This window comes from Filicampus tigris, chromosome 14 (assembly GCF_054856515.1).
Source record: "Filicampus tigris isolate MCC_2025a chromosome 14, RoL_Ftig_1.0, whole genome shotgun sequence".
In the NCBI taxonomy this organism is placed as follows: Eukaryota; Metazoa; Chordata; class Actinopteri; order Syngnathiformes; family Syngnathidae; genus Filicampus; species Filicampus tigris.
The window spans coordinates 17,634,464-17,642,408 of NC_141230.1; the positions used below are offsets into that span (position 1 = coordinate 17,634,464).

The window sequence follows — 7,945 nt, forward strand, 5'->3', positions numbered from 1 at the left end:
GCTGTTATTATCGGCGACGGCACGGCCGTCCAGAAGCTGTTCAAGCGCATCTTGAAGTAGTTTACAGCCATATTCCGACATAAGGCCCTTATTGCACCGGTACACGGCCGAAGGTATGGATGAGGGAGAGTCCACTCAAGTCGAAAACAACATAAACGATTTGGTATCAGTACCAGGATATCACCTCAGAGGACGTAGTCGAAGTGCTCAACAGGATGCTTCGAGATGACATTTTATTTGATTTTTCTGAAGAAACAAGGAACGCATGATGGCGGCTTATGAATTTGGTCATTTCTTCCAGTCTTGTAGTTAGCAAAGATAATAAACCTGTAAAAGTATGATCACTTAATTTAGTGAAATCTTTTAAGTCCCAAAAAATTTGAATGGTTAAAAAAGTCGGCAGGTATATAAAATGAGGCTTGGAAATGGTGACAAATAAAACTGTTGATGTTCTCAAAAACTGTGAGCATGTTTGCTGAATTGTGAGTCTGAGCCCAGACCTCCCACTATGCCACTTCATTGAGCAACTTTGTTATGCCCACACATCCCTACGTTTGAAAAATAACACAAAATGTATCCGCTTTAAGTCTCTGGGTAATGCCCAGAAACCTGTCATTTGACTATTTCTGCTTTACATTTGACTATCTCACCCCGCGATGTCCCCTTCTCATTTGTCATAATAGTCCCATTCAACTACTTGTAAGTCAATGTTTCATCAAAAGAGTTGTGAATTTCTTTTTTTTATCAAAGTCGAATTCTTGCCCACTGCTGCTTTAATGCTATATTTCCACAATAATTACTGCATACTAATTCTCAGTCTTTTCACATTTCCAGCGGTTATCACGTCGAAACAAATTTATGAGATCCCTTTACCAACCTTTAAGCAACGGCTTGCATTAATGAAGCCAAATTTGCATTTTCTAATCACATGCCAAATATGCATTGCAACTGGGGGAGCTGGAACGAGTTTTTAACATTTCAATTTTAGCGCATTGCAAGTATTCTGATAGGAAGTGCAATTCGATTCTTCTCAACCGTACGTTGCCTCGCGTCGTAGCACTTTTGATTCCTCTTGTGGTCTACCAGTCTTTGCTTTCGTCTCTGGAAGATGTTGGCAAGTATTGATCCCCGCAGACATTTGCTGGCCTGTTTAGCTGTTTTATTACAAGTCTCTGAAAAGAAAAATCTTATTACCTTCCTGTAGTGGGTCACATGTAAGATGGCAACTCCAGTATTCCCTGGACAAGAAAGCAATATTATGGGATTAGGGAGACGTTATCTATATTCGTTCAAACCAAGTCGTAAAGCTGCCCTGACAGATGCTGCCTGTTCCGTGTTTATTGCGCGGCACCCGCTCTCAAGTCACCCCATTAGGTCCGGCAGCAAATAATCTTCTCGCTGCGGTTCGAATGACGGCTCTGCTTTTCTTTGTCCGAGGTGGTAAATGCTGTCTGATGTAGCAGATAGCAAGAGTCTACTTCATCCCATCTTTATCTGAGGATGTCAGATAACAGACCATCGCTGTTCCATTATAAGTTTGAGTTGTATGTTTATTTTGGACAAGCCATTAGGGGAAGTACCGGCGTGTGAAAAGTGGACAATGAGCCGGAGGCGCAGCGAGGCTGCGTATGAAGAATAAGCAAGCTTGTCTTTTGCACAGGACATCACGGAGCACGATTTCTCTCTGGCCCACTTGAGCGTGCTCGCTCGCTTGCTCGGGGAACGTTGGATCATCGCTGACAAATGGCTCTCTGACAATTGCGTGACTGCGATGAAGTCGCACAATGAAAAGAGCTGGAAAACAAGGTTGGGGCATAGCGGGACGGCGAAAAGTTCAGCCTCAGCGGATGAAAACAAAGCAAGCCTGTTTGAAAATCCCGATCGGTTACAAATCGTCACCGCGCCGCTTGTGTAACGTCGTCTTCCGGCTATTATGTAAGGTGACAGACAGTGTTTGCTTATACGCGAGACGGCGAAGTACGGGTATAAATTGTTTGCCCCTGTTTGTTGGGATAACGGGTTGATATAACAAGCGGAAACCGAGGGACCTCCGGGCAAGAGGTTCAGTCATAGGTTACATGTTAAGTAATACATCACTGGATGATGATGATCACGCTGTGATGTAACACTCAAAGCACCGGAAACTAGAAGCGGCCTTATACTTTCTTCGTGGATTAGTGCATCGGCCATGCGTTTGTGGCTCTCAGAAAAGAGGACGGTCAGATGGCGATAAATACTCAGCCCTCCATTTCTGCTTTCCGACTTGACATAGTGTCCATAAAAGTTAAATATGCAATATTTGGGTCAGATGATGTTTAACTCATTCACTGCCAGACATTTTCAGACTCTCTTTTAACCTAATGTTTGAAAAAAAAAATTGGGGAAAAAAAATATAAATAAATTCCTGGGATTGAATGGCTGGACTGTGAAAAGACAAAAAAAATGTGTCAATGGCGCTGAATAAGTTAAAGATAGCAAGACATTGACCTGTAAGAACCTTCTGGAGAAACCCTTGCGACCTTGACATCGATACCTCTAAAATGTCAATTATCATCAACTCCACATGCGAGCAGTCAGCTAACCAAACTAATAAGACAAGCAGCAGCGCGTAAAAGAATTCCAAAAGCTCCCAAACGTCCTCACGGGAACCTGGAAGTCGAAGCAGATGTCTGTTTTTTTTTTTTTTTTTTTTCGGCAGCTAGCGAAACATAAGATGCAATATGCTCAGCATGCCACAGGTTTGCGTCCTCTGCGGCCAAGTCACAGTGAGCAGATTACAGATCACATAATCGAGCCCTGCCGCCAAATGCGAGTCGCAACCAGCTGTCCCCGGGCTTCACGAGCTGTACATTTATGAGCAACTAACCCAGAATGTTGTCACTGAACGGGTTTTTTCTGTCTCAAATTCAAGGCGTAGACCCAAAAGACAGTCGTAACATTGCAATTGGTCGACTCATATGAAAACAATCCATTGAGTATTCTTTTATAACCGTTTTTTTTTTTTGCATCCATTTGAAAAAGCCCCAATTTATTTTAACCAAATAATCCAAAATCTCACATTCTTGTGCTGACGTTTGACCGCTAATCAAATCTGCTGCCTTTGTAGGAGCGCTGAATATTTCTGTAGATTTCTAGATTAGTTGGAAAAAAAAAAAAACTCTGCCTGATGAGCGTTAAGCCAATTAAGTACACTGAGTAATTGATTTCATTTGGTTGCTGCTAAAAGCAGTTGCAACCTTTATATATATATATATATATATATATTTTTTTTTTTTTTGCCAAAAGTTTGGTCTTACTCTTTGTTACCAGGAATTCTGAATGGTAGCTTTCTTTCTGAATAAATTCAATAAATGTCATAAAATGCCAGAATAATTGATTTCAATCAGCCATCTAAATTGTTGCGATAATGAAATACATTTCAGCCATGTTTGAGTGCCCAGTTATGTAATAATGGAAAAAATATATGACTTGCTGCATCCATCATCTGTTCGGGCATGTGATTTTTCCAGTGCCATTTAATGTTTGTGGATACTCTTGTTGGAGGAAAGAATGTGTTCCAGATTTTGCTTTCTTTGGCAAATTTGTTGCTTTGAGGAGGCTTTCCGGTTCTTTGACCCTCAATTTGAAGAGAGAGTTGCACAACGATGCCGTGATGTGAAACTACAGAAGACGTGAATACTCACATTAACACTGATGAAAGAATATAAAAAGAGCTACAGTTGACAAGCTTTGGTCAACAACTATAAACATTCACTTGTCAATCAATCAGTTCAATACATAGTAATATAGTCTACTCATAGTTAACAATTTTGAGGCACTCTTAGCAGTTGCCATCAAAGTGTGTTGTATGAGGAGCTACGGTTTTCTGATATGCCCGGTAGTTTGTCATAAACAGTTGTACTCAGGTAAAATGAGTTGTGAGGTGGACCTACTGTACCTCATATGATTAATTATTTATCTCTTAAAATCTTAGATTCAGTTAAATGCTGCACACTGAAAGAGGAAGTCAACCCAAACATTTTTTTCAAGAATATGTTCTATGCAGGCCCGCTATTTGAAACACGGCATTCTGATTAAAATTGCGTTTGGGGAACATGAGTCAAGCAGCAAAATGCACCCCTTTTTAGCCATCTCGGGGGGCGGCCATTTTGTCACTTCTGTCCACTGAAAATGACATCACAGTTGCTCAGGGCTCAGGTAACGACCGATCACGGCTCAGCTTCAGAAAACAGGTCAGCCGCGATTGGTCGTTACCTGAGCCCTGAGCAGTTGTCATTTTCAGTCGACAGAAGTGACAAAATGGCCGCCCCCAGAGATGGCTAAAAACGGGTGGATTTTGCTGCTTAACTCATATTTCATAACAATCATATTGCCTTGTTTCAACTAGTGAGCCTGCGTAAACATATTCTTGAAAAGAATGACTAAATGACTTTAATGACTAAATTATTCAGGCAATACCAAAAATGAAACTGCGATTGTGCTCCTGACTTGTTGCCAAACCAGCCAACACAAAAAGAGCCATTTGTCACCGTCTGAGTGCTTTTGTTCGGACTCTTACCGGAGGAAACCGCTCTTTGTCTAGCCACGCCGAGATAAAACATTTTAATTATCATTTGCCAGGCATATATCGCTCCGTTTATTCCTGGCCGATTGCCACGTCGATATCTGTGAGCGGGCCAAAAATGTTCCTCCGGATAGAACTGGATTTGACCATTTGGAATGGTGATAGTGGGCTTTGTTTCCATCGCGGCGTCTTTGTTGAATTAGTGACGCAAAAGTGGACCACAGGACGACTATAGCCGATTAATATAACAGTTGAATGGCGGCCCATTTGTATAGTTATTTTTCATACGTCCTAGAGCCGGCAACCCGTGGTTATCGTTGCCCTAAACAAACACCGGGCGCTAATTCAACCACCGCAGCATGTTTGCTCAGGTAATAGCCTGGTGTCATAGCGTTTGAAATAATCCACAGTTCAACTGCCGCTCATGGTTGTATCAACACGCGGTATTTCAATCATGTGTTGCAAGAAGTGTGTGTCTTAGCGTGTTCTGACCTTGCTTTTGAATAGCAAATCATGATAGCAGCGCGCCATACATCACTGTCGCCGCGCAGGCTGTTCCAGCCACATGCTGGTAATTTGTCTTTCCTGGCGAAATTGAGTTTAATTTGTTGCAGCTTTCTTGCAAGGCCAGCAAAAAAAAAAACAACAAAAAAAAAGCGATGTCGGTGCCACGGCTTTTCAAGCCTATGTGGTATCTCGAAGTCTCATTAAGTAGCGTCTCTGTCTGGGATTTGCATTGTGCTCTTCGGCGCAATAAATCATAAAGGATGTTGACTTGGAACTTTGTTGTTGAAAGGTATTTTGAAGATATCTGGCTTGCTTGACGTTGGCGCTACGAAACCTGAGAGTGAAGGCGTCCTAGTTCCTGGCTATCGTTTTGATCGCAGTGAGCCATCTCTTGCTCGCTCATGTTTTGTGCTTATGTAAAACATTACATAAACTTTGTGATCCCTGCAGCTTTGCTTGAGGATGAGGTCAGTTGAGCGTCACTAAAGGTACATGTAAGTTTACTGCCGTGAGGTGGGATTTGCAGATTAGGATTCTTACAGATGTAAATGATGAAGGACATGATTACGGATATGCGCTATATGTCCGCTATGGATATCAAAATCACATCGGGGCAAGTAGTGTGGCTGCCCTTTTAATGGGTCACAAGTTCAACACTGCATTAGAAAATGTGCTTATGTAACTTTTTTTTTTTTCTTTTTTTTTTATCCACATCAGAGTGAGGAAAGTTTTTACATCAAAGTGGGATCAGTGTAGATTGAAAAATAGTTCAAAGCATGACTCGCTCCTTCAGCAAGCGTCAAAGGTTTACACTTTAGGTGTGTTTCATTTGGATTTTTGTGGATGTCAAGTTAATGGGGTGTCAGTGTTAGCACTGCTAGCAAGATTTGAATGTAGCCTCACTTTCTCAAACCTCCCATTTGCATTGTCGGAATTAGCGGCCGTCGGTTTCTCAATATGAAGAACGCAGGATACTCGCCACGTGTGGTCTTCCTAAGAAAATGTACACAAAAACATTCCTTGTAAGAACACAAATCTCGTTGTAACAACTCTGTACTCATATTGCGGATTTGAGGGGTGAATACTGTCAAGGATTTGCTCCGAGGCCGGACATGGATGGGCACTTTAGCGACGTGCTGGATACTGCCCGTCGTAAGTTCACCCTCTCGAGTCTCATTTCTGGGCAATTATGAGCCAAGTAAATCAATGGGCGTCAATTAGAGGCGCGTTCGGAGTGAACCACATCCTGGAGTGGGACACGCCTTCTGCACTTAACAGCGGCCAACACAATTGCACTCGGGAAGCCCCCGAAAGTGGACTGAGGAGGATGAACTGGCGCGCACAAAAGCTTTTGTCGCCTTTCATCTATTTGGAAGTGAAATATCACACCGGGCGAGGACGTGCAGCGACCAGGAGGCCTGCTACGGAAACGCTCAGTTTGGCTTCTTTCATGATATGATTCGGCCACTGTTAAGACACCACACACACATTGGCATGTCATTCTGAGTAAGTACACTTCGCTTCAAAGCTCCCTTCTGCCTCTTTGATTTTTTTTTTTTTTTTTTTTGGATACCTTTCTACCCACCGTGACGAGACAGAATGAACTCCCGCGAAGGGACTCGGCGCGCTAGCTTTCTCTGTGTTGCGCTCGTAAATGTGTGAGTGTGAATATTGCACCTTGGCTGTCTGAAATAGACTCGGCGACACAGGGGGGCGTAATCACATTTGACTTGCATTGCGAATTACAGAAAGCGGGCCGCAGATATTTTGGGACCTAATTCGCGTCGGCAACGTTGCGTCAGTATTGTAATAATAAAGCTCGGGAAAGGCAGCAAAGCAGACAAAATTCACCATGTCCAAACAGAACGGAGCGTGTATGGCATATATTTTTTAACAGTAAACTGTGTAGTTGTATCACATTTTGAAGTGAGCTCATAATTTATGCATGCCTGTCCTATATACCGAATACTCCACGAACAAAAGTACTGCGGAAAACTAGCCATTACACCTATAAAATATGAATGCGGACAAAAGTGTAGTCCATCCCTCTTCCCATCTTCGAGCAAGACGGAGTAAAGACATTTGTCCATTCATCCGGAGGAACACAACATCACAATCGGTGTTCTCGTTGTCATCGTGGATCCGATCTCGTATGTCTGATCAGCTTTATTCAAATGCAAACATTTTCAAATCATCCAATCACGGCTGAGCTGTTTTCTGAATCTGAGCCGCGATCGGTCGTTGTGAGCAGTTGTGATGTCATTTTCAGTCGACAGAAGTGACAAAATGGCCGCCCCCGGAGATGGCTGAAAACGAGTGGATTAACACTTATTCCACAAATGCAATATTTATCAGAATGCCCTGTTTCAACCAGTGGGGTTTGCATAGAACATATTCTTGGAAAAAAAAATGTTTGCGTTGACTTCCCCTTTTAAACATGCTTCAACACCTTCCAATGTGAGTGAGTAAAAACAATTCTGTGAGGAGTGGGGCAAAATTCCTCCAAAGCGATATGAAATCAGCGCATCACCAGATATTGCAAAAGCATGATTTCAGTTTCTGCTTCCAAGGGTGTCATTAACCACTTATTCGGTTAACCACTTTGAAAAATAATCTGATTGTGATTGCCATTTAATAGGCGATTCTTTTTTCGGAGGTCCTCTTCCCATGTATGTTTTTTTTTTTGTTTTGTTTTTTTTTAGAACAAACACAATCGATGCATTATTCTGTATCACAAAAGAAAGTATCAGATTTATCCCACAGAAATGATTTGGTCTCACAGCCAGTTTTTTTTTTGTCACTTAATAAATGAAATCATCATTGCACAACTGCATTTTGCTTTATATTTACATGGGAGGTAATAAAATTGTATTG

The 7,945-nt window shown here is 42.1% G+C and overlaps 1 protein-coding gene across 1 annotated transcript in view; it reads left to right on the forward strand.

The window, feature by feature from the left end:
* Positions 1-7,945, forward strand: part of atf2 (activating transcription factor 2) — a 33,469-nt gene that overhangs the window by 24,958 nt on the left and 566 nt on the right. The window lies entirely within an intron of this gene.